The sequence below is a fragment of the Delphinus delphis genome, chromosome 17, assembly GCF_949987515.2.
Source record: "Delphinus delphis chromosome 17, mDelDel1.2, whole genome shotgun sequence".
In the NCBI taxonomy this organism is placed as follows: domain Eukaryota; kingdom Metazoa; phylum Chordata; class Mammalia; order Artiodactyla; family Delphinidae; genus Delphinus; species Delphinus delphis.
Window position 1 is genome coordinate 3,429,024 of NC_082699.1, and position 22,978 is coordinate 3,452,001.

At 43.9% G+C, this 22,978-nt stretch overlaps 1 protein-coding gene across 4 annotated transcripts in view; it reads right to left on the reverse strand.

Annotated features, from left to right (window-relative positions):
* The window catches only part of ATP6V1H (ATPase H+ transporting V1 subunit H), a 95,927-nt gene that overhangs the window by 69,394 nt on the left and 3,555 nt on the right, over nucleotides 1-22,978 (reverse strand). Inside the window, exons 2-3 of one of the 4 annotated variants that reach the window (XR_009522577.1) lie at nucleotides 9,531-9,719; nucleotides 2,071-2,299 (exon numbers count right to left, since the gene is read on the reverse strand). The gene's annotated coding sequence lies outside the window, so the exon portion shown is untranslated. Of the gene's footprint in view, nucleotides 1-2,070; nucleotides 2,300-9,530; nucleotides 9,720-22,978 lie in introns of those variants that run through there. The other 3 variants (XM_060035375.1, XM_060035377.1, XM_060035376.1) reach the window with 3 other exon arrangements.

The window sequence follows — 22,978 nt, forward strand, 5'->3', positions numbered from 1 at the left end:
AAAACACAATGAAATATCACTACTCACCTATCAGAATGGCTAAAATGAAACATAGTGACGAAACCAATTTCTGGCAAGGATGCAGAGATGCTAGATCACTCAAAGATTGCTGGTAGGACGGCAAAATGGTACAGGCAGTGTGGAAAACAATTTGGCTGTTTCTCACAAAACTAAACATGCAACTACCGTACGGTCCAGCAATTTCACTACTGGGCGTTTATCCCAGAGAAATGAAAACCTATGTTCACACAGACTCCATATGCTAATGTTCACAGCAGCTTTACTCATAATAGCCAAAAACTAGAAACAACCCAAAAGTCCTTCAAGGGATGAAGGATTAAATAAACTGTGGTACATCCGTGCCGTGGAACACGATGAACCAACTAAGAGGAATCAACTACTGATACACAGAAGGAATGAACTACTAACACTGCCCCTGGGATCGGTCTCCAGGGAATGAGGCTGAGTGAAAAAAGCGAATCCCACAAGGTCACATTCTGTACGATGCCATTTATATACCATTGTTAAAATAAAATCAGAGAAATGGAGACTAGATTAGCGATTACCAAAGACCAGAATGGCGAGGGTGGTGGATGCAGCTACAAAGGGGTGGTTTGAGGGAGCTTTCCAGGGATGGAATGCTTCTTTATTTCGATTTCAGTGGTTACACAAACCTACGCATGTGATAAAATTGCATGGAACTATACTCACACACACACTTGTGAAATCTGAGTGAGCTCTTAGAATTGTACCAATGTCAGTCTCCTGGTTTTGATGTTGTACGACTTATGAAGTTCCCATTGGGCGAAACTGGATGAAAAGTGCGTGGGACCATTGTGTAGATCCTTTTTTGGAACTTCCGGTGAATCTATAATTATTTCAAAATAAAAAAAAAAAAGTAAAAGCCCTCCAAAGGCAGGTTAGACTGAAATAACAATACATTTACGTGTTGCATAAATGTGTCGCCTACATTCACTGTGGTTCTTCCTGTTGTTCTTTTTATTTGAATTCTTAACCAATTTCATTAGGTCAGTAGCACTGACGTCGTTAGACCTGTTTTAGAGATGAGAAGACAAGTTTGGAAAAACTTTTGGTTCCACGTGTGAAGTCAACTGAGTGGTGATTTGAACCTAGGTTTTTCTGACACTGATTTCATTACTAATTCGATAGATGCTGGCAGTGTTTTAGAAGCAGGCTATAATCTCGTGGGCTTGAAGCCAGTAGCCTCAATAGTGATTTCTCTGTGCATTCTGCCCAAAGCAGCCCAACACGGCCACTAGTTTACTACAAAATAAATTAATATTCCCCAAACATACACACGCACACACACCACACACATACACTCACGAACTTGGCTTCGTCAGAATTCTTTTTTCTCCACAAGGATTTTTGCTTCCTTCCATTCAGGGCACAAAGTACAAGCAGGAGGTGGGGTGCTCCCTGGACCAGTCACTCTTTCTAATAGTAAACGTGAGAGAGAGAGAGGAAACTTTCCAGCCACACTGGCAAGAAGTCAAGTCATTGACCCATCCATCCATCAATACAGATATATACGCATATGTGTGTGCATTCCTTCCCTGTAATAAAAGTGGGCAGAGCTTAGACAAGAAAGTGTTCTACACAAAATTACTGTTCGTATCATTTCAATGTCGATGCCCCTCTAAGAGCACAGACTCCTAAGTGCTCTCCTGTTCCAGATGTGTGACCCCTTGGGCGTCTGATCAAAGCACTTGTTTTGAGACATTACACAGTAAAAGGAGAGAAACCAATTCCAAGGCCCCAAAAGGCACCTATGAAGACAGCAGAGCTTTGTGTGGCAAAAACGATAGAAGAAAGAAGAGAGGAAAAAATACCTTAGTGAGAAAGGAATTATGCTTCTAGTATCCAGCACCTTCACATTAACGTACTCAGAAGACAAAATTGTTCTGTCCTGCCTCCAGTTGTGAAAGGGTAAGTTCGCTGAGAAGGACAAAGGTGGTTCTTATCTTTCCGAAGACCCTCTGAAAAGAATTCTGTACCAATCTGCTTAACACCTGAGAGGCTCGCAAACCCGCTTAGGGAAAGGCTCACCTGGAAGTCTGTCGTGGTTACATCTTCCGTCCTTGGCGCGCACGGGTGAGCCGGGAATCCTTGGGTTCCTACTGCAGGTGTCTCCAGGGGAGCAAAGGCAGGAGGGCTCACCAGGCTCCAGACTCAGGGGCTTCTGGGAAAATGTGATTCTTCCCGCCAGTGGGAATATCATGTAAAACCCAGTGTGAGCGTCTTCATTCTCCACAAGATTTTTCTACTCTGAAAACAACTATACAAAAAAGATCCACATCAGTCCTATTCTTCAAAGTTTTAGAAAAGTTTTAGATGAAAATTTTTAAATACAAGGTTTGATCATGTTTACCAACTTTTTTTTAACATTTAAATAACTGTCTTTCAGGCTTTTACATTAAAGATTGGGTTTTCGCTGCTGGATTCTATTTTTAGAGGCGAACATCTCCACCAGCACCACCAAATAATTCGGCTGAGCAAAGGTAGACTATGTTTATGGGCTTCTTTGCTCGTCTGAAGTTTTTCTGAATGAGAATGGGTTAGAGGATATATAGCATTAGGTAGTTTTCTAACTTAGCTTGAGTTTGAAACTTAGCTTTTGTTCTTTCTTTTTTTTTTTAAATGAATATATTTATTTATTTTTGGCTGTGCTGGGTCTCCGTTGCTGCGCGCGGGCTTTCTCCAGTTGCAACGAGCAGGGGTTACTCTTCATGGCGGTGCGCGGGCTTCTCATTGCGGTGGCTTCTCCTGTTGTGGAGCACGGGCTCCATAGTTGTGGCTCGTGGGCTCAGCAGTTGTGGCTTGCAGGCTCTAGAGCACAGGCTTCAGTAGTTGTGGCACACGGGCTTAGTTGCTCCGCGGCATGTGGGATCTTCCCGGACCAGAGCTAGAACCCGTGTCCCCTGCATTGGCAGGCGGATTCTTAACCACTGCACCACCAGGGAAGCCCTTAGCTTTTGTTCTTGAGACTGTAAACCTAGAGTTTCTGGACACACAAACGAATGGCAGTATTTCTAAAAGTGGTGGCTCTGAAGTGCTTCGTGTATGTTACCAGTCACACCAGGCTCAGGGCACATGGTAAGAAGCCTCTTATTCTTTGGTGTCTCCGGATTCTCACACATGGCTTGATTTCCAGGGTGTGTGACAAGAGCCACACAGGGCTTCTCTGCAGCCCAACCAGCATCGCTGCCTGGAGAGTCAGCCTAAGGAGCCAGGTGCTTTCTGCTGCCACTGGTAGCTTTGTTGTCGGTTGACATTGACTGAACCACCATGGCATACTCACATAGGACACAGAAGACATGTCTTAATAACTCGTGCCCGTGTTACATTCATTATAATATTCAAGCAGATGTTGCATTTCTGAAATGACTGAAACATCACCAAAAACTGGAGAAAAGGAAGCTTTGCATGGAGATAAGACATCCTGTTATCAATTTTGAAAAGGAGGGAGACTTTTAATAGCAGATTGGACACCACAAAAATTAAAATTATCAAAGTAGGAAATATCAAAATAAAGAAATGTTTGAAAAAGTCTATTAGAACACAGAGAAGAAAGATAAATTAAAATTATGAGGGAGGAGAGGAAATAAGGGATACGGAGGACAGATCTTCAAAATTCACCTTAGGGATAGATAAAAGGAACAGATTAAAAGGGGATCTGAGCAGTGAAATAGCAATAATCAATTTTTTAAAAAAATACAACTTTATATTCCTGATATAAATAAGATTTCATATAATAATTTGAGAATACATATTGTATTCCGTCAGACAATAAAAACTAAGTCTAGTAATATCTTCATAGAATGTTCAAATTTCAAAAATTAAGACACTATTTCTATAAATATCCAAAAGGGGGAAAATGAGATTACCTACAAGGAAACAAAAAAGAAACTTTACCTTATAATTCTCTGAAGCAGTAAATAACTGAAAACAATAGACTTATAACTAGAGAGCTTTCAAAAAAAAAAATTAAAAAACTGTGTCTCAAGACTTATTCATAGCCAGGTGTCATTCATGCCTTAACACAAGAGGAAGATATTTTAAGATATGCCAGGATGTGGATGACACATGACACAATTGCACTTCCTGTATAATCACATGAAAATTCTTTTCGGAGCAACAAAAGATAGGGCAAAATGAGAACCCACGAATGAGAGTCACAGTTCGGAGGGATTGGTGGTAACTATTGAAACAGTTAATCAGATGGAACTAATAGAGGTAAAAAGTGACTGTAAAGTGTGACTATTCTTTAGAAGTCTGGTTATATCATAAAAAGAAAGGGGAAAAGAATGAGGGAAGAGGCTTACCTCTTCAGATTAACTGGCAGAGCAAGGGAGGAAGGAGACATCGGGCCTCCCTTCTCGTGTCTGGTGGAAGAAAGCTGAAAGAATTCTGCCTGGACAGCATCTCTAAAGCGGAGGGAGGGGCGCCTTTGAGGCGGTGGAGCCAGATGCCGGCAAAGGGAAAGGCAGTGATGTCCCCTTGACTGTCTAAAGAATGTCCAGCTCAAACGGGACTGCAGTTATGCTTTTTAAAAAGTCCCAAGAGGCACGCGGAAGTGTTTGCAGAACAAATGACTGTGACTTTCAACTTGTTTTAAGATAATCCTGGAGGAGAGGAAGGTAGGGCAGATAGGAGGCGAAGCACAACTGGCAACATGCTGATAACTGTTGAAACAGTGACGGGTATGAGGGTTTGTTAGTATATTTGCTCAGTTTATTATTTGTTTTAATTTTGAAAATTAACATAATAAAAACATTTTTGTTAAAAATCACAAAGACTAGAGCTTAGAATTTACCCTTTAAAATTAAATAACAAATTAAATAAATACGGAAATACAGCTTTCCATATTCTATTTATACACCACAGTGGGAGCAGCTAGTATATGCTTTAGGCTTTCACTGGATAGCGAGATTGAACTTAACCTTGCAGAAAAAATTTTAAATGGCAAAAAGATCCTGTCTGGAAGTCTAAAAAGTATACTGTAAAAAATCCTTCTTGGCCTCGGCGTGCTGTTTAGACTTTTATTCATAAATTTTATCGCTCTCAGATTTTAAATTTATGGTTAGGAAGAAATATATCTAAGTCTCATTTCCATTGTGCAAAAGATCTCATAACATCATGTTGGCTTTCCTGCCAAAATCAAGCCAGCCTTCACCAAACCATAAAACCACTGCAAACATGTTAGAATATTTAAAGTTTTGCCTTCTTGCAGGGTAAAGATGTAGATGAAATTTACAGGGAATCTTAGATAGTAATCTTGTGTTATAGGTTCAATACGAACCGTTTATTTCCATTCCGCGCATAAAGCAATTCAGATCAGGCTTGTATCATTTGAGAGCTTATTTTAGAAACCTCTGCAAAATGGTTTTACAGTTACTGCATTTTAAATGACTGAAATAAGTAGTTTTAAAATGAAGCAACTATGTTGAAAGATAATAGTTTAAACTATGCAGTGACAATTGGCATATATTCAAATATTCAAGAGTAAAACCCAAATTGCAGACCACGTAAGCAACTTAATTTGACGTCGATGATGTAACCAAATACGTTTTTCCGTAAGAATCTATTTTGCTGATGTGATTTTGAATTCTCGACACTAAAAATCATAAGGATTCATTTTCAAGTGAGAGACCATTCTAAGGACCGTTATTCAAAAACAGACAGAATGAATTAAATATCATAAGCGTAGTCTCAACACACTTTTGTAGCTGCCCGTTCAAACGGCACCTGACTACAAGAGAAAAGTACCCAGCAGGGAGGCAGGAGCCGAGCAGCTCAGAAACCTGACCCCGGGGGTCTGTGGAAGGTGGTGGAAAAGGCTCAGACCAAGACTTGGCTGTCGCTGCCTCTCCACGGCCTCACTGCCAGTGCCCAGGAGAGAGTCCAACCCAGGGGGGTCTGGTGCCTACGCCTGGGTCAACAGCCCTGGCCATTCCGTCGGCTGTGAGACAGCCTTAAATAGCTGTCCAGCGCGAGTTTTAAGGGACTGCAACTTTGAAGCAGCGTGTGGACCTCCGAAGGCAACCACGTACTCAAAGGAGAGAGCCCCGATTTCGATGTTTGAGTTCGGGCATCTTGACATCTATCGCCCAAGGGCTTTATGATCACATCTCAGAGATAAATCCATCCTTCTCCTCTGTTTATCCCTAATTAGCAAAGATCCGTGGATAGGCCCTCCACAACTGTACACTCCCTATACATCCCCTCCCCGAGGGGACATGGGTGGACGCTGAAGTTTTCGTGTGGCCCTCTCTGCTCTCTTGAGTCAGACTAGATGGATCCAGTGTGGGTCACCTGATAACTCAGACACATGGGGACATGACTATTTTTACCTATAAGTCATCAGGAAAGGTTGCTTGAGGTTATGTAAAAAATCGTTGAGCAAAATACGGCCAAATGGAATGAATAAAACACGGCTAGAAAGAAACCATCAAAAGCATTTGATATTACCAATTTCGCTCCACATTTCCCAGTTCTGTAATAAATCTGCTCTCTCTGCTTCTGCAAGTTAGATTTAGTCCTGTTTATTTGAGATTCTGATCTGCGACCATTTGCCCAGAAGGTCACATGTTCTGAAGGATGTATTTTTTTAAGTTTTCAGTGGAAGAGAGAGCGTTGTTCCGTCAGCACCATCCTATACTTAATTATACGGACACTTTTGCTGCAGAACAAGTTTGCTGGATTGACAAATAAGGATACGATCAGCAAACAAGAGCCAGGTCCTATCGCTGCCTTTTCTCTGTTTTTGTCTTTTCCTAAAAATAGCTGCAAAGTGACTGTTTTTATGTTTTGTTTTGTTTTGTTTTTTTGTTTTTCTTCTGCGGGACACGGGCCTCTCACTGCTGCGGCCCCTCCCATTGCGGAGCACAGGCTCCGGACGCGCAGGCCCAGCGGCCATGGCTCACGGGCCCAGCCGCTCCACGGCATGTGGGATCTTCCCGGACCGGGGCACGAACCCGCGTCCCCTGCATCGGCAGGCGGACCCCCAACCACTGTGCCACCAGGGAAGCCCAAAGTGACTGTTTTTAACAACTCACTAGTGTCAGCAAAATCTGTAGGGCTCCCCTTTCCCAGAGTTTCTGTCTCAGAGAAGAAAGCCAGGCATGTCTGTCATTTGTTGGCCCCTCGGGGAGCCCAGGCTCTGGGGGCCCGTCATTGCCCCATGTATATTCTGACAACATTGAGAGAGGCAGGTTATGAGGGAAGGAAGCAAAGGTCTCCCCGGCTCCACAGCCATCAGCCTGGGTCCAACCGGGAGATGAGAAGTTCTCCTCCCTCTGCGCCCACGCACACCTTCCCCAGTACCCCCAGGCATACCCTGGGCATCTCAGCCTCTCGTTCTGGCCCTCCTCCCTCTGCGCCCACGCACACCTTCCCCAGTACCCCCAGGCATACCCTGAGCATCTCAGCCTCTCATTCTGGCCCTCCTCCCTCTGCGCCCACGCACACCTTCCCCAGTACCCCCAGGCATACCCTGGGCATCTCAGCCTCTCATTCTGGCCTGGTTTCTCCCATTAGGAAACAAAGGAAGTTCACGTTCATTTGGCACTTAGATGTAAATGAACTAATGTATCGTTCCTGCTCACAAAACCTGCAGGGAATGCTAGTATTAGATCCCCGAGCATGAACTCTTCCAAGAGTGTAATCGGGGGCGAATAAACTCTGACCCGGTGTTTGGCGGCCTCTGGTCCCTCCCCAGAAGCCACGCTGTGGCCTGGTCCTGCCCCGGCCCCATCTGGCCGGGGCTTCTTCCGCGGCCGCCCTGCATCCTCCCTGTGTCCTCCCTTCACCCCAGAACCTCCTCTGTCTGATGCAGTCTCGGCCAAAGGCCAGATAACTCTGCTTGGCTCATCCATCAGAAATGGGCTGTTTTTTACAGACATGAAATCACAAGGGGGAGAGAGAAAAAAAAAAGAATGCCTTTGGATTGTAGGAAATCGGGGAAGTGGAAGGCTGACTACATTTTCAAATTCCTCCTCGCTGAGTCAAGATTCAGCACCCAGCGGCTTTCTTGCCACACAACCCTCCACCTCAGGCGCAGATGCAATCACCACGCTGAGGACCCCAAGAGCAACGCAGCGCTCCCTTGTTTTTTAAAAGACTGGAGGGAGTGAGGGACAGTAAACGCTGACATCTGGTGGAAATGCAAGCACTGCAGGCTTTCAAACCAGTAAAACTTGAGGCTGGGCTGTAACTAATCAAACTCTGATGACTCGAAGACGTCCTTTATCCCAACTACAGGAGTTCAGTTACGCGCATCCTTCCGGCCTGCCCAGGTCCAAACCGCCACCAGGCAGTGTGATGCCACAAAGCAATCTCTTTGGAATGGCAAGCACGGGCTTTGAATGCAGGTCCAAGTTGGGTTCGAGTCTCTGAGTCTTGGTTTTATCCTCTATGAAATCACCACAGTTATACCTGTCACATGTAATTTCATTTGGTTGGTTTTTTTTTATCAGATACTTCGAATATTGAAAAACAACGTGCGTCCAATGATCCAGGCTTCCCCGGGGCCCCCAGGACCCACGTGCTTGATGTGTACCCGGTGTCTCCCAGCACAGTTATTAACCTAGTTATTCCCCTCTACAGGTGGGGCCTCACACCTGCTGGGCACGTGGTAAGAGCCCAGTCAATACTGATTGGCTGACTGATTAATAGATAGAAATGCATTATTGCCCTGCTTCCTTCCCACCACGTGGGTGAAACCCTAATCAGAGACGTAAAGTTTTCTCTTGAACTCTTTAACCTGAGGTCACTGTTAAAATCTTTCTTCAGCCAAATGTCTCATGTCGCAAAGGAAATTAATGACAGCTATGAATCCTGAATGGCCCCAAAATGTGTCATTTCAAGTCGGTGGCAGCCTCCAGCTTCCTCAAGGAAAACACCCCTTTTAAAATGCCGGGCAGGGCTTCCCTGGTGGCGCAGTGGTTAAGAATCCACCTGCCAATGCTGGGGACACGGGTTCAAGCCCTGGTCGGGGAAGATCCCACATGCCGCGGAGCAACTAAGCCTGTGTGCCACAACTACTGAGCCTGTGCTCTAGGGCCTGCAAGTCACAACCACTGAGCCCGTGCACCACAATTACTGAGCCTGCGCTCTAGAGCCCGCGAGCCACAACTGCGAGCCCACAAGCCACAACTACTGAAGCCCGCGCGCCTAGAGCCTGTGCTCTGCAACAAGAGAAGCCACCGCAGTGAGACACTCGTGCACCGCAAGGAAGAGTAGCCCCCGCTCGCCGCAACTAGAGAAAGCCGCGTGCAGTAATGAAGACCCAACACAGCCAAAAATTTTAAAAAATAATAATAAAATAATAATAATAAAATACTGGGCAAAGCCATCCAATTCAGCCAAGTCCAGCTCGAAGAAATCAGGGTCCTCTGACAAGTTCTCGGGCAGCTCGGAGAGGCTCGCACAGAGCCCATGCAGCCCTTCCAGCCTGTCACAAGCTGCCTGCCTTGGACAGAACAATGGCTCCCCTTGTTCTTACCAACCTGTTTGTTGATTTTTGTGCTCCTCCAATGTGACACTGGTGGATCCGGCCCAACGATGGGGACAAATGGAGTGCAGGTGTCCCCTTCGGCGTCAGGCCTTCTCGCAACACCCATGTGTACGCAGTTGGGTCAGATTCTGTCCCACTGTTTCTTGTCTTTTGCAATTTAACAAGACATGAGACACATCATCTAGAAGTTAAAAACCATGACTTTAAAAAAATCTTTTCATGACAGAAAATGTCAAATATACACAAACGCAGAGAAAAACAGCATGATAAAACCCTAGGTACCCCTTACACAGCCTGCACAATCATCAAATCCAGGTCATGTCATTTCTAAGTTCATTCATTTAACAAATACTGATTGAATACACATTATGTCCCAGGACTGCTTCAGGCTTTTCAGGCATGGGTCTGAATAAGGCACAGTCCTGACACATACTGGGCTTGGAGCCACGCAGGGAAACGGCCTGTCACTGTCCCCACCGAGGGCAGGAAGTGCTGTGGTCAGAGAAAGGAGACGGGCAGCTGACCCAGCCTTAGTGAGATCCCCAGGGAAACGGCATCTAAGCTGAGCCTTGAAGGCTAAGTGGGAGATCACCCAGGGAGAAGAGGAGGCCCAGACTGGGAAAGGGGCGTGATGCCGGCAGAGGCAACAGTTTATACCGAGAGCAGGAATGCAAATGAACAAGGGGATTTTAGGAACCGAAGGAGGCTTAATGTGATTGGAGCCTGGAGTACACAAGAACGGTGAGCACGCTGGGTGAGTGAATGGAGTGTCAGCAAGTCACGAAGGGCTTTTACGCCACATCAAGTCCTGTAGACACATGAGGGGCCGCCGAGTGGTTAGAGGGAGGGAGTAACACGATCACGTCTGCCTCTTAGAAAGGTCACCCGTCCTGCAGGGTGGGGAACGGATTAGACTAGGCAGAGGCGCGGTGTAGACGCCAAGGCGGGACCTGTGGAGGAGTCTGCTGCAATTTAATAAACGAGCCAGCCAGTCCAGCGGGGACGCTGCAGTGCACGCCTGGGGCGCTCTAGAGCTTTCTCTGTGGATTCCGCTCTGCGTCTCCACTTCAAGGCAGGGCCAAGGTTTGGGCTTGGGGCTGGTGTATGTGTGCTTAGGATTCAAACGACAGCGGTGTTACCAGCTTTTACATACATGTACACAACTGAAGAAAGAGAAGACTGCTTACTGTGGACGCCTCTGTCCCCTGCACTTGTCAACCTTATACTTGCGGGCCTCTCACTGTTGTGGCCTCTCCCGTTGCGGAGCACAGGCTCCGGACGCGCGGGCTCAGCGGCCATGGCTCACAGGCCCAGCCGCTCCGCGGCATGTGGGATCTTCCCGGACCGGGGCACGAACCCGTGTCTCCTGCATCGGCAGGCAGACTCTCAACCACTGCGCCACCAGGGAAGCCCCATGGATCTTTTTTATTCTTACCATTTCAAAATGTTTTCGTTAATTTACATTTTTAATTAAAATATTTGAAATGAGAATCGTGCAGCCCCACAGCTGTGAACGGACGTGATGGCTGTGGTCACCCCACATAGGCAGGATGGACCCCCTGCCCGGCACCTGCCCAAGATGTGGTTCTGATGTCCAGACCAGTGAGGTCACACGCACACCAGAGAGCATAGAAAGGTTTATTACTCACACGATGCAGCCTCTGAGGAGGGCAGGATGGAAGCAGGTCCAGAAACGGCTTGAGAGAGCAGAGAAAGGGGATCTGCTTAGCATTTCCATGGCCGAGCCGGGCCGAGGGTTCTGCTTGGCAAGGGCCAGGGCTTACCTGGTTGGACCTTCCCGCGGCAGCCAAGGGAGAGGGCACCTGGTGTCCTGTATCAGCCGCCCAGATGTGAGACAGAAGGGGGACAGTGATGGGACCTGGAAGCTGTCAGCAGTCGGGCATTAAAAACGAAGTCAAACTCTTCATTACCCACTGTCTGTTACACTGATACAGAGCCCAGAAGTCTCCATCTGGCCAGTCAGCAACCTCCATTCCCCCATAAAGGCAAACGCTCTCCACTCTTACCAGCTTCTCCATATCCTGCAGAGATGGTCTTATGTATATAAAAACACGTAAACACACACGCACACACGTCATTCCTTTTACTAAAGACCAAAGGATGGAAACCAGATAGCCCAGGGTTTGCTTAAACTCCTTCACACTTGCTCTGTTTTCTAGATAAGAGTCTTTGGCGAGGCCATTTCACCTTTCTGAGTCTCAGTGCGGCCTCCTGTTACATGGAGATGAGACATACCCGCTTGCCGGACTGTGACAAGGAATAAACGACGTGTCGAACAACCAGTGTCTGGAACAGGGGACACGACGTCCCTTTTACCTTGCTTTCCTCCTACTTCGCCGGCTGCTCTTTTTCAGCCTCTTCTGCAAATCCCTCTCCCTCTATTGACTCTGACATATTGGAAATTCCCTAGGTTTTCATCCTAGGCCTTTTTCTCACTCAACTTGTTCTCCCTGGCTAATCTTGGCTGCGTCGACAGCTTTGAGACAGCTTACGGGTGATGATTCAGCTCTCTCTCCTGCAGTCCACACATGAATGTACAAATGTTTACTCATCACCTAGCTTGAAATGTCTAGGCATGTCAAAATTAGCAATCTCTCTTTACCGTTCCCCAAACTTTTTCATGATGGTGAAAGGGTACCATGATCTGCCTGGTTTTGAACTAGAAATTTAGAGGCATAACCCTTGACCTTAATCTTATCCTCATTTCCTACCCCTAATCAGTCTTCAAGTTTTGTCCACACTATTCAAAATTATCTCTTGATCCGTTTAGTTAGTTATCTCCATCCCTTTTAACACTTTCCTGGATAAAGTTACTATCATCTCCCAAAACGTGTACCACAGCAGCCTCTTCTCTGGTCTCCTCTTTCGGGTCATGCCTGCCTCTAAGTGACACCGGAAGTGAGAAATCTTCCTAAAACACAAACCTGACTGTGTTAACCCCCCGATTCAACTTTGTCCGTGGCTCCCCATTTCCATCCGGACGTGTCAAATCCTTAAGCGGCTTCAGCCTTGTTCTATCTTTTCATCTCTTTCTAGGGGTCTTACTCCATCCCAATAGCTCTCAATATCATTTTATGCTAATGATTCCTACATTTACATCTCCAAGGTTCCCACCTCTACCCTGAGCTCCAGGCTCTTTCACAACAGCCTTTGGAACATCTCCATCTGAGTGACTCACGGGCACCCAAAACTTGTGTTTACCTGGACTCCTGATTTTCCTCCCCCGTGTCCTCATTTCAGCAAGTCACCCAACTGCTCAAGGCAGAAAACCTAGGAATTTTCCTTGAGTCCCTTTTTCTCAGCCTGTACCTTGAATCCACCTGACTCCCATTAATTCTAAAATGTATCCCGTATCTGTCCACTTCTATTTTATTCCCATTACCTGCCCAGGCCATCCCCCTCTCTCACCTGCACCAGTGCAAAGCCTCCTGCTTCACTGTTCCCATGCTTGCCCTCTTCCAATTCACTCTTATGCAAAGCAGTCAAAGGAGTCTTTAGGGGCTTCCCTGGTGGCACAGTGGTTGGGGGTCCACCTGCTGATGCAGGGGATGTGGGTTTGTGCCCCGGTCCGGGAAGATCCCACATGCCGCGGAGCGGCTGGACCTGTGAGCCATGGCCGCTGAGCCTGTGCGTCCGGAGCCTGTGCTCCGCAAGGGGAGAGGCCACAGCAGTGAGAGGCCCATGTACCGCAAAAAAAAAAAGAAGAGTCTTTAAAATATATAAATCACACGATGTCACTCTCTTGCTTAAAACCTTAAAAATAAAATCCAGGGACTTCCCTGGCAGTCTAGTGGTTAGGACTCTGCACTCCCAGTGCAGGGGGCATGGGTTTGATCCCAGGTTCAATCCCTGGTTGGGGAACTAAGATTCCCCATGTCACATGGTGTGGCCAAAAAAAAAGAAAAGAAAAAATAAAATAAAATAAAATAAAGTCCAGAATCCTTACTATGACTTGCTTGCCCTTTCAGTCTACTAGACTCTTACACCCCCTCATTCAGTACATACAAGAGAAGGTCGTTCTCTTCCCCACTCACCTTGAATCCGAGCACCTAAGATATTGCCTGGAACTTCAGAAAATAATAAGCAGGTGATTAATGCTTGTTGAAAGAATGAATAAATGAGTGGCTTACAAGACCCTTCTTGGTCTAATCCCTGCGTCTGCTATTCCTTTTCTACTTTCCCAAATCACAACCTAGGCTGCACTAAACGCTAGGAATAGGATGAGAGTTGGCAATGTCTATCTGGCAGCAGAAATCAGGATGAGAGAACCCCAAGAGGGGGGTGACAACGCTACGGCAGAGCCGCGACTGGTTAACTCAGCTGCCGCAGCCTGAGCCCTGGCGGCTTTCTCAGGCTCCTCTCTGCTCACATCGTCAAGAGTTTTGAGTGTTTTTTCAATTGTGCTACAATATAAGTAACGTAAAATTTACCATTTTAACCATTTTAAAGTGTATAATGCAGTCGTATTAAATGCATTCACAAGGTTGTGGAACCATTATTACGATCTATTTCCAGAGGTTTTCATCAACCCAAACACTCTGGACCCACTAAACAATAACTCCTCTCCCCCCCGCCCCAAGTAACCTCTCTTCTACTTTCTACCTGTATGTCTGCCTATTTTTCATATCTCGTATCAATGGACTCATTCAGTATTTGTCCTTTTGTGTTCAGCTTCTTTCACTTAGCATAGGGTTTTCAAGGTTCATCCATGTTGTAACCTGTGTCAGAATTCTATTTCTGGAGATTGGTTCAAGACGGCGGAGTAGAAGGACGTGGGCTCACTCCCTCGTGCAAGAGCACCGGAATCACAACCAACTGCTGGACAATCATTGACAGGAAGACACTGGAACTCACCAAAAGAGATGCCCCACATCCAAGACAAAGGAGAGGCCGCAAGGAGACGGCAGGAGGGGCGCAATCACAGTAAAATCAAATCCCATAACCGCTGGGTGGTGACTCACAGGCTGGAGAACACTTACACCACAGAAGTCCACCAACTGGAGGGAAGGTTCTGAGCCCCACGTCAGGCTTCCCAACCTGGGGGTCCGGCAACGGGAGGAGGAATTCCCGGAGAATCAGACTTTGAAGGCTGGTGGGATTTGATTGCAGGACTCTGACAGGACTGAGGGAAACAGAGACTCCACTCTTGGAGGGCACACACAAGGTAGTGTGCGCACTGGGACCCAGGGGAAGGAGCAATGACCCCATAGGAGACTGAACCAGACCTACATGCTAGTGTTGGAGGGTCTCCTGCAGAGGCGGGGGCTGGCTGTGGCTCACTGCAGGGACAAAGACACTGGCAGCAGAAATTCTGTGAAGTACACCTTGGCAGGAGCCCTCCCAGGGTCCGCCATTAGCCCACCAAAGAGCCTAGGCTCCAGTGCTGGGTCACCTCAGGCCAAACAACCAAAAGGGAGGGAACCCAGCCCCACCCATCAGCAGACAGGGGGATTAAAGTTTTACTGAGCTCTGCCCACCAGAGCAACACCCAGCTCTACCCACCACCAGTCCCTCCCATCAGGAAGCTGGCAAAAGCCTCTTGGATAGCCTCATCCACCAGAGGGCAGACGGCAGAAGCAAGAAGAACTACAATCCTGCAGCCTGTCGAACAAAAACGACATTCACAGAAAGACAGACAAAATGAAAAGGCAGAGGGCTATGTACCAGATGAAGGAACAAGATAAAACCCCAGAAAAACAACTAAATGAAGTGGAGATAGTCAACCTTCCAGAAAAAGAATTCAGAATAATGATAGTGAAGATGATCCAGGAGGTCGGAAAAAGAATGGAGGCAAAGATCAAGAAGATGCAAGACATGTTTAACAAAGACCTAAAAAAATCAAAGCACAAACACCTAGAAGAATTAAAGAACAAACAAACAGAGATGAACAATACAATAACTGAGATGAAAAATACATTAGAAGGAATCAATAGCAGAATAACTGAGGCAGAAGAACGGATAAGTGACCTGGAAGACAGCATGGTGGAATTCACTGCCGTGGAATAGAATAAAGAAGAAAGAATGAAAAGAAATGAAGACAGCCTAAGAGACCTCTGGGACTACATTAAACGCACCAACATTCACATTATAGGGGTCCCAGAAGGAGGAGAGAGAGAAGGGACCTGGGAAAATATTTGAAGAGATTATAGTTGAAAACTTCCCTAACTTGGGAAAGGAAATAGCCACCCAAGTCCAGGAAGTGCAGAGTCCCAGGCAGGATAAACCCAAGGAGAAACAGGCCAAGACACATAGTAATCAAATTGACAAAAATTAAAGACAAAGAAAAATTATTAAAAGCAACATGGGAAAAATGACAACATACAAGGGAACTCCCATAAGGTTAATAGCTGATTTCTCAGCAGAAACTTTTACATTAATTTTGTATCCTGCAACTTTACCAAATTCATTAATTACCTCTAATAGTTTTCTGGTGGCATCTTTACCATTCTCTACGTATAGTATCATGTCATCTGCAAACAGTGACAGTTTTACTTCTTTTCCAATTTGTATTCCTTTTATTTCTTTTTCTTCTCTGATTGCTGTGGCAAGGATTTCCAAAATTACGTTGAATAATAGTGGTGAGAGTGGGCAACCTTGTCTTGTTCCTGATCTTATAGGAAATGGTTTCAGTTTTTCACCACAGAGAATGATGTTTGCTGTGGGTTTGTCATATAATGGTCTTTATTATGTTGAGGTAGGTTCCCTTGATGCCCACTTTCTGGAGAGTTTTTATCATAAATAGGTGTTGAATTTTGTCAAAAGCTTTTTCTGAATCTATTGAGATGATCACACGGTTTTTATTCTTCAATTTGTTAAGATGGTGTATCACATTGATTGATTTGCCTATATTGAAGAATCCTTGCATCCCTGGGATAAATCCCATTTGATCATGGTGTATGATCCTTTTAATGTGTTGTTGTATTCTGTTTCCTAGTATTTTGTTGAGAATTTTTGCATCAATGTTCATCAGTGATATTGGTCTTTAATTTTCTTTTTTTGTAGTATCTCTGTCTGGTTTTGGTATCAGGGTGATGGTGGCCTCATGGGATGAGCTGCAGAGTGTTCCTTCCTCTGCAATTTTTTGGAAGAGTTTGAGAAGGGTGGGTGTTAACTCTTCTCTGAATGTTTAATAGAATTCACCTGTGTAGCCATCTGGTCCTGGACTTTTGTTGGTTGGAAGATGTTTAATCACAGTTTCAATTTCATTACTTATGATTGGTCTGTTCATATTTTCTATTTCTTCCTGGTTCAGTCTTGGAAGGTTATACCTTTCTAAGAATTTGTCCACTTCCTCCAGGTAGTCCATTTTATTGGCATAGACTTGCTTGTAGTAGTCTCTCATGATGCTTTGTATTTCTGAAGTGTGCGTTATAACTTCTTTTTCCTTTCTAATTTTATTGATTTGAGTCCTCTCTCTCTTTTTCTTGATGAGTCTGGCTAATGGTTTATCAATTTTGTTTATCTTCTCAAAGAACCACCTTTTAGTTTTATTGATCTTTGCTATTGTTTTCTTTGTTTCTATTTCGTTTATTTCTGCTCTGATCTTTATGATTTCTTTCCTTCTCCTAATTTTGTATTTTGTTTGTTCTTCTTTTTCTAGTTCCTTTAGGTGTAAGGTTAGGTTGTTTATTTGAGATTTTTCTTGTTTCTTTCTCTTTTTTTTAATAGATTAGTTTAATTAATTAATTTATTTATTTTTGGCTGCATTGGGTCTTTCTTGCTGTGCGGGCTTTCTCTAGATGTGGCCAGCAGGGGCCGCTCTTCATTGCGGTGCGAGGGCTTCTCACTGCGATGACCTCTCTTGTTGTGGAGCACAGGCTCTAAGCATACAGGCTTCAGCAGTTGTGGCCTGCAGGCTCAGTAGTTGTGGCACACAGGCTTAGTTGCTCTGCGGCATGTGTGATCCTCCCAGACCACGGCTCGACACCATGTCCCCTGTGTTGGCAGGCGGATTCTCAACCACTGTGCCACCAGGGAAGCCCCTTTTCTTGTTTCTTGAGGTAGGACTTTATTGCTATACACTTCTCTCTTAGAACTGCTTTTGCTGCATCCCATAGGTTTTGGATCGTCGTGTTTTCATTGTCATTTGTCTCTAGGTATTTGTTGATTTCCTCTTGGATTTCTTCAATGATCGTTTAGTTATTTAGTAATGAATCGTTTAGCCTCCATGTGTTTGTGGTTTTTACATTTTTTTCCCTGTAACTGTTTTCTAATCTCATAGCACTGTGGTCGGAAAAGATGCTTGATATGATTTAAATTATCTTAAATTTACTGAGGCTTGATTTGTGACCCAAGATGTGATCTATCCTGGAGAATGTTAAGAAAGTGTAATCTGTTGTTTTCAGATGGAATGTCCTAAAAATGTCAATTAAATCTGTCTGGTCTGTTGTGTCATTTAAAGCTTGTGTTTCCTTATTAATTTTCTGTCTGGATGATCTGTCCATTGGTGTAAGTGAGGTGTTAATGTCCCCCACTATTATTGTGTTACTGTCAATTTCCTCTTTTATAGCTGTTAGCATTGGCCTTATGTATTGAGGTGCTCCTACGTTGGGTGCATAGATATTTATAATTGTTATATCTTCTCCTTGGATTGATCCCTTGATCATTATGTCATGTCCTTCCTCGTCTCTTGTAACATTCTTTATTTTAAAGTCTACGTTACCTGATATGAGTATTGCTACTCCAGCTTTCTTTTGATTTCCATTTGCATGAATATCTTTTTTCTATCCCCTGACTTTCAGTCTGTATGTGTCCCTAGGTCTGAAGTGGGTATCTTGTTGACAGTGTATATATGGGTCTTGTTTGTGTTTCCATTCAGTGAGTCTGTATCTTTTGGTTAGAGCATTTAATCTGTTCACATTTAAGGTAACTATCGATATGTATGTTCCTGTTACCATTTTCTGAATAGTTTTGAGTTTGTTTTTGTATGTCCTTTTCTTCTCTTGTGTTTCGCACTTAGAGTTGCTTTCACATTTGTTGTAGAGCTGGTTTGGTGGTGTGAATTCTCTTAGCTTTTGCTTGTCTGTAAAGCTTTGGATTTCTCCAACAAATCTGAATGAGATCCTTGCTGGGTTGAGTAATCTTTGTTGTAGTTTCTTCCCTTTCATTACTATATTGTGCCACCCGCTTCTGGCATGCAGAAATCTCTTGCATTCCTACACACTAACAATGAAAGATTATAAAGGGAAATTAAGGAAACAATCCCATTCAGCATTGCAACAAAAAGAATAAAATACCTAGGAATAAACCTACTTAAGGAGGTAAAAGATCTGTACTCAGAAAACTGTAAGACACTGATGAAAGAAATCAAAGATGACACAAACAGATGGAGAGATATACCATGTTCTTGGATTGGAAGAATCAATATTATGAAAATGACTATACTACCCAAAGCAATCTACAGATTCAATGCAATTCCGGTCAAATTACCAGTGGCATTTTTTACAGAACTAGAACAAAAATCTTAAAATTTGTAGGGAGACACAAAAGACCCCGAATAGCCAAAGCAATCTTGAGGGAAAAAAAACGGAGCTGGAGGAATCAGACTCCCTGACTTCAGACTATACTACAAAGCTACAGTAATCAACATAATATGGTACTGGCACAAAAACAGAAATATACATCAATGGAACAGGATAGAAAGCCCAGACATAAACCCACACACATATGGTCAACTAATTTATGACAAAGGAGGTGAGGGTATATAATGGAGAAAAGACAGTCTCTTCAGTGGTGCTGGGAAAACTGGACAGCTACATGTAAAAGAATGAAATTAGAACACTCCATAACACCATACACAAAAATAAACTCAAAATGGATTAAAGACCTAAATGTAAGACTGGACACTATAAAACTCTTAGAGAAAAACATAGGAAGAACACTCTTTGACATAAATCACAGCAAGATCTTTTCTGACCCACCTCCTAGGATAATGGAAATAAAAACAAAAATAAACAAATGGGACCTCATGAAATTTAAAAGTTTTTGCACAGCAAAGGAAACTATAAACAAGACAAAAAGACAACCCTCCGAATGGGAGAAAATACTTGCAAACGAATCAATGGACAAAGAGTTAATCTCCAAAATATATAAATAGCTCATGCAGCTCAATATTAAAAAAAACAAACAACACAATCCAAAAATGGGCAGAAGACCTAAATAGACATTTCTCCAAAGAAGACATACAGGTGGCCAAGAGGCACATGAAAACCTGCTCAACATCACTAATTATTAGAGAAATGCAAATCAAAACTACAATGAGGTATCACCTCACACCGGTTGGAATGGGCATCATCAGAAAATCTACAGACAACAAATGCAGGAGTGGGTGTGGAGAAAAGGGAACAATCTTGCATTGTTGGTGGGAATGTAAATTGATACAGCCACTATGGAGAACAGTATGGAGGGTCCTTAAAAAACTAAAAATAGAATTACCATATGATCCAGCAATCCCACTACTGGGCACATACCCAGAGAAAACCATAATTCAAAAAGACACATGCACCCCAATGTTCACTGCAGCACTATTTACAATAGCCAGGTCATGGAAGCAGCCTAAAGGCCCACTGACAGAGGAATGCATAAAGAAGATGTGGTACATACATGCAATGGAATATTACTCAGCCATAAAAAGGAACGAAATTGGGTCATTTGTAGAGACGTGCAGAGACTGTCATACGGAGTGAAGTAAGTCAGAAAGATAAAAACAAATATAGTATATTAACACATATATGTGGAATATAGAAAAATGGTACAGATGAACTGGTTTGCAAGCAAGAAATAGAGACAGATGCAGAGAACAAACATATGGACGTCAAGGGGGGAAAGCGGTCGGGGGGTAGGTTGGGATGAATTGGGAGATTGGGTGACGTATATACATTAATATGTATAAAATAGATAACTAATAAGAAACCTGCTATACAAAAATAAATAAAATTCAAATTAAAAAAAAGAATTTCATTTCTTTTCATGGCTGCATAATATTTGTTTGCTTTTTAATTCATTTGTCCAACAAATATTTATCAAGCACTTCGTTAAGGGCCAAGAACTATTCTAGGCACTATGGATGTTGCCAAGAACAAAAGGGGAAAAGTTAACTACTTACATGGTACTAATAAACAAGTGAACATGTAGTATGTCAGATGCTAATAGGTTCTATGGAAAACCAGTATTACAGGGACAGGTGTATAGGAAGAGGATATCCCAGAGGTAGGGTGGCACCATTCATGTAGGGCCTTGAGAGGGAGTGCAAGGACTTTGGATTTTACTCTGAAAAAAGTGGCCAATAGCAAGTTTGGAGTTCGGGTTAGGGTTAGGGTTAGGGTTACAGGGTGACAGAAACTGACCTACATTGTAAAGGATATATCTGGTTTCAGTACTGAGATTAGACTATGAGGGAAAATGAGGCAAAAGGGAAGTAAAAATACCACTTAGGGGCTATTCCAATAGTCCAGGTGAAAGATGAGACCTGTAGCAGGGTGTATTTGTCAAGGTTCTCCAGAGAATCAGAACCAATAGGATATACATGTGATAGAGAGATAGATAGATAGATAGATAAATGAAGGAGAGAGAGAGGGGTTCTAAAGAACTGAATTCACGTGATTGTGGAGGTTGGCAAGTCTGAAATCTGCAGGGCAAGCCAGCCCTACAGATTGGAAATTCAGCTAAGAGTTGGAAATTCAGGTATGAGTTAATGCTTCAGTCTTGGTCTGAAATCCACAGGGCAGTCCAAGCAGGCTGGAAACTCAGGGACGGTTTCTATGTTTCAGTCTTGCGGCCAAATTCCTTCTAAGGGAAACTCTGTTCCGTGCCTCTTCCTCGATCCTGGTGGCTTGCCGGCAACCTTCGGCATTCCTTTGCCTGTAGACGCGTCACCTGATCTCTGCCTTCACTTTCACATGACGTTCTTCCTAGGTACCTGTCTGTGTCCAAACTTTCCCTTTTTATAAGGACACCAGTCATACTGGATTAGGAACTCATCCTACTCCAGTAAGACCTCATCTTAACTAATTATACCTGCAGCAACCCTATTTCCAAATAAGGTGATATTCTGAGGTCTTGGGGGTTAGGACTTCAACAGACAAATTTGAGGGAGACCCAATTCAGCCTATAACACAGAGTGACAGCTGTGTTAAGAGAATATGAGAAGCAGGACTTCCCTGGTGGCACAGTGGTTAAGAATCCACCTGCCAGTGCAGGGGACACGGGTTCGAGCCCTGGTCCGGGAAGATGCCACATGCCTCAGAGCAACTAAGCCTGTGTGCCACAACTACTGAGCCCGCGTGCCACAACTACTGAAGCCTGCGTGCCTAGAGCCCGTGCTCCACAACAAGAGAAGCCACCGCAATGAGAAGCCCGTGCACCACAACCAAGAGTAGACCCCGCTCGCCACAACTAGAGAAAGCCTGCGCACAGCAACGAAGACCAAACACAGCCCAAAAGAAATAAATATATTTATTTTTTTAAGTAGATTTAAAAAAAAAAGACAATATGAGAAGCAGTTGGATTTGACTGAAGAGTATGAAGGAAAGAAAGGAGTCAGGGATGCTCCAATGTTTTTGACCTGAATTAAAATAATCAAGTTGCCATTTACTGAGACGGTGAAGATTGCAGGAGGAGAAAGTTTGGAGGGGAAAATCAGAGTTCAGTTTGGGATATAATTCAAATAAATATATGGATACATTCAAATAAAGACCCACCTCCTGTCCCAAGCTCCTCACTTGGTTTGGAATACTGGCAGGGTGGCAGAAGGCCCTGTTATCTCAGCGAAAACAGAGGAGATAGAGCCTGGGAGTGTTTCCCTTCCCCACGCGCGCGCACACACACACACACACACACACACACACACGTCACCTAAGTGGCCCTCACTTCTGGTGCACTCCACTTCTGTTCATGGCCCACCTTCCTCATTACCTTTGTTCCATCATTCCACATCTCCTTATGACACCTCCCCATAAGCCTTAGAAAGTTATTAAGAGAATGAAGTCAGAGTAATTAAGAGCTGCAGAGGTACTCTTTTTAACAGCTGTACTTTCACTAGCAACATTAAAATTCTAAGTGAACCTTAATAGAAACGTTTAATTGTTCAGTTGGCCTCAAATTAATATTAACCTGTGACTCTAGTATCCATGATCTGTTTGTCTTATATATTGTTGCTTTTCCCATCTGCATGATTTACAGTCAGTACAAGCAAAGATTTGCCTCTATAGTTTTCAATCACTCTGAATTAGATTCTTAGATCCAAGTGGAAAAATGACTTCTCTAAACAATAGAAAATTAAAATGCATAGTACGGCTAAACCACAGCAAAATAGAATTTTTTTAAATAAAGTTCAGGAAAAGAGTAGGTCATCTCATAAAATTAAATCTAATTTTAATTTCCATTCTGACTGTGATTTTAATCCTAAAGTTCTCAGAATGT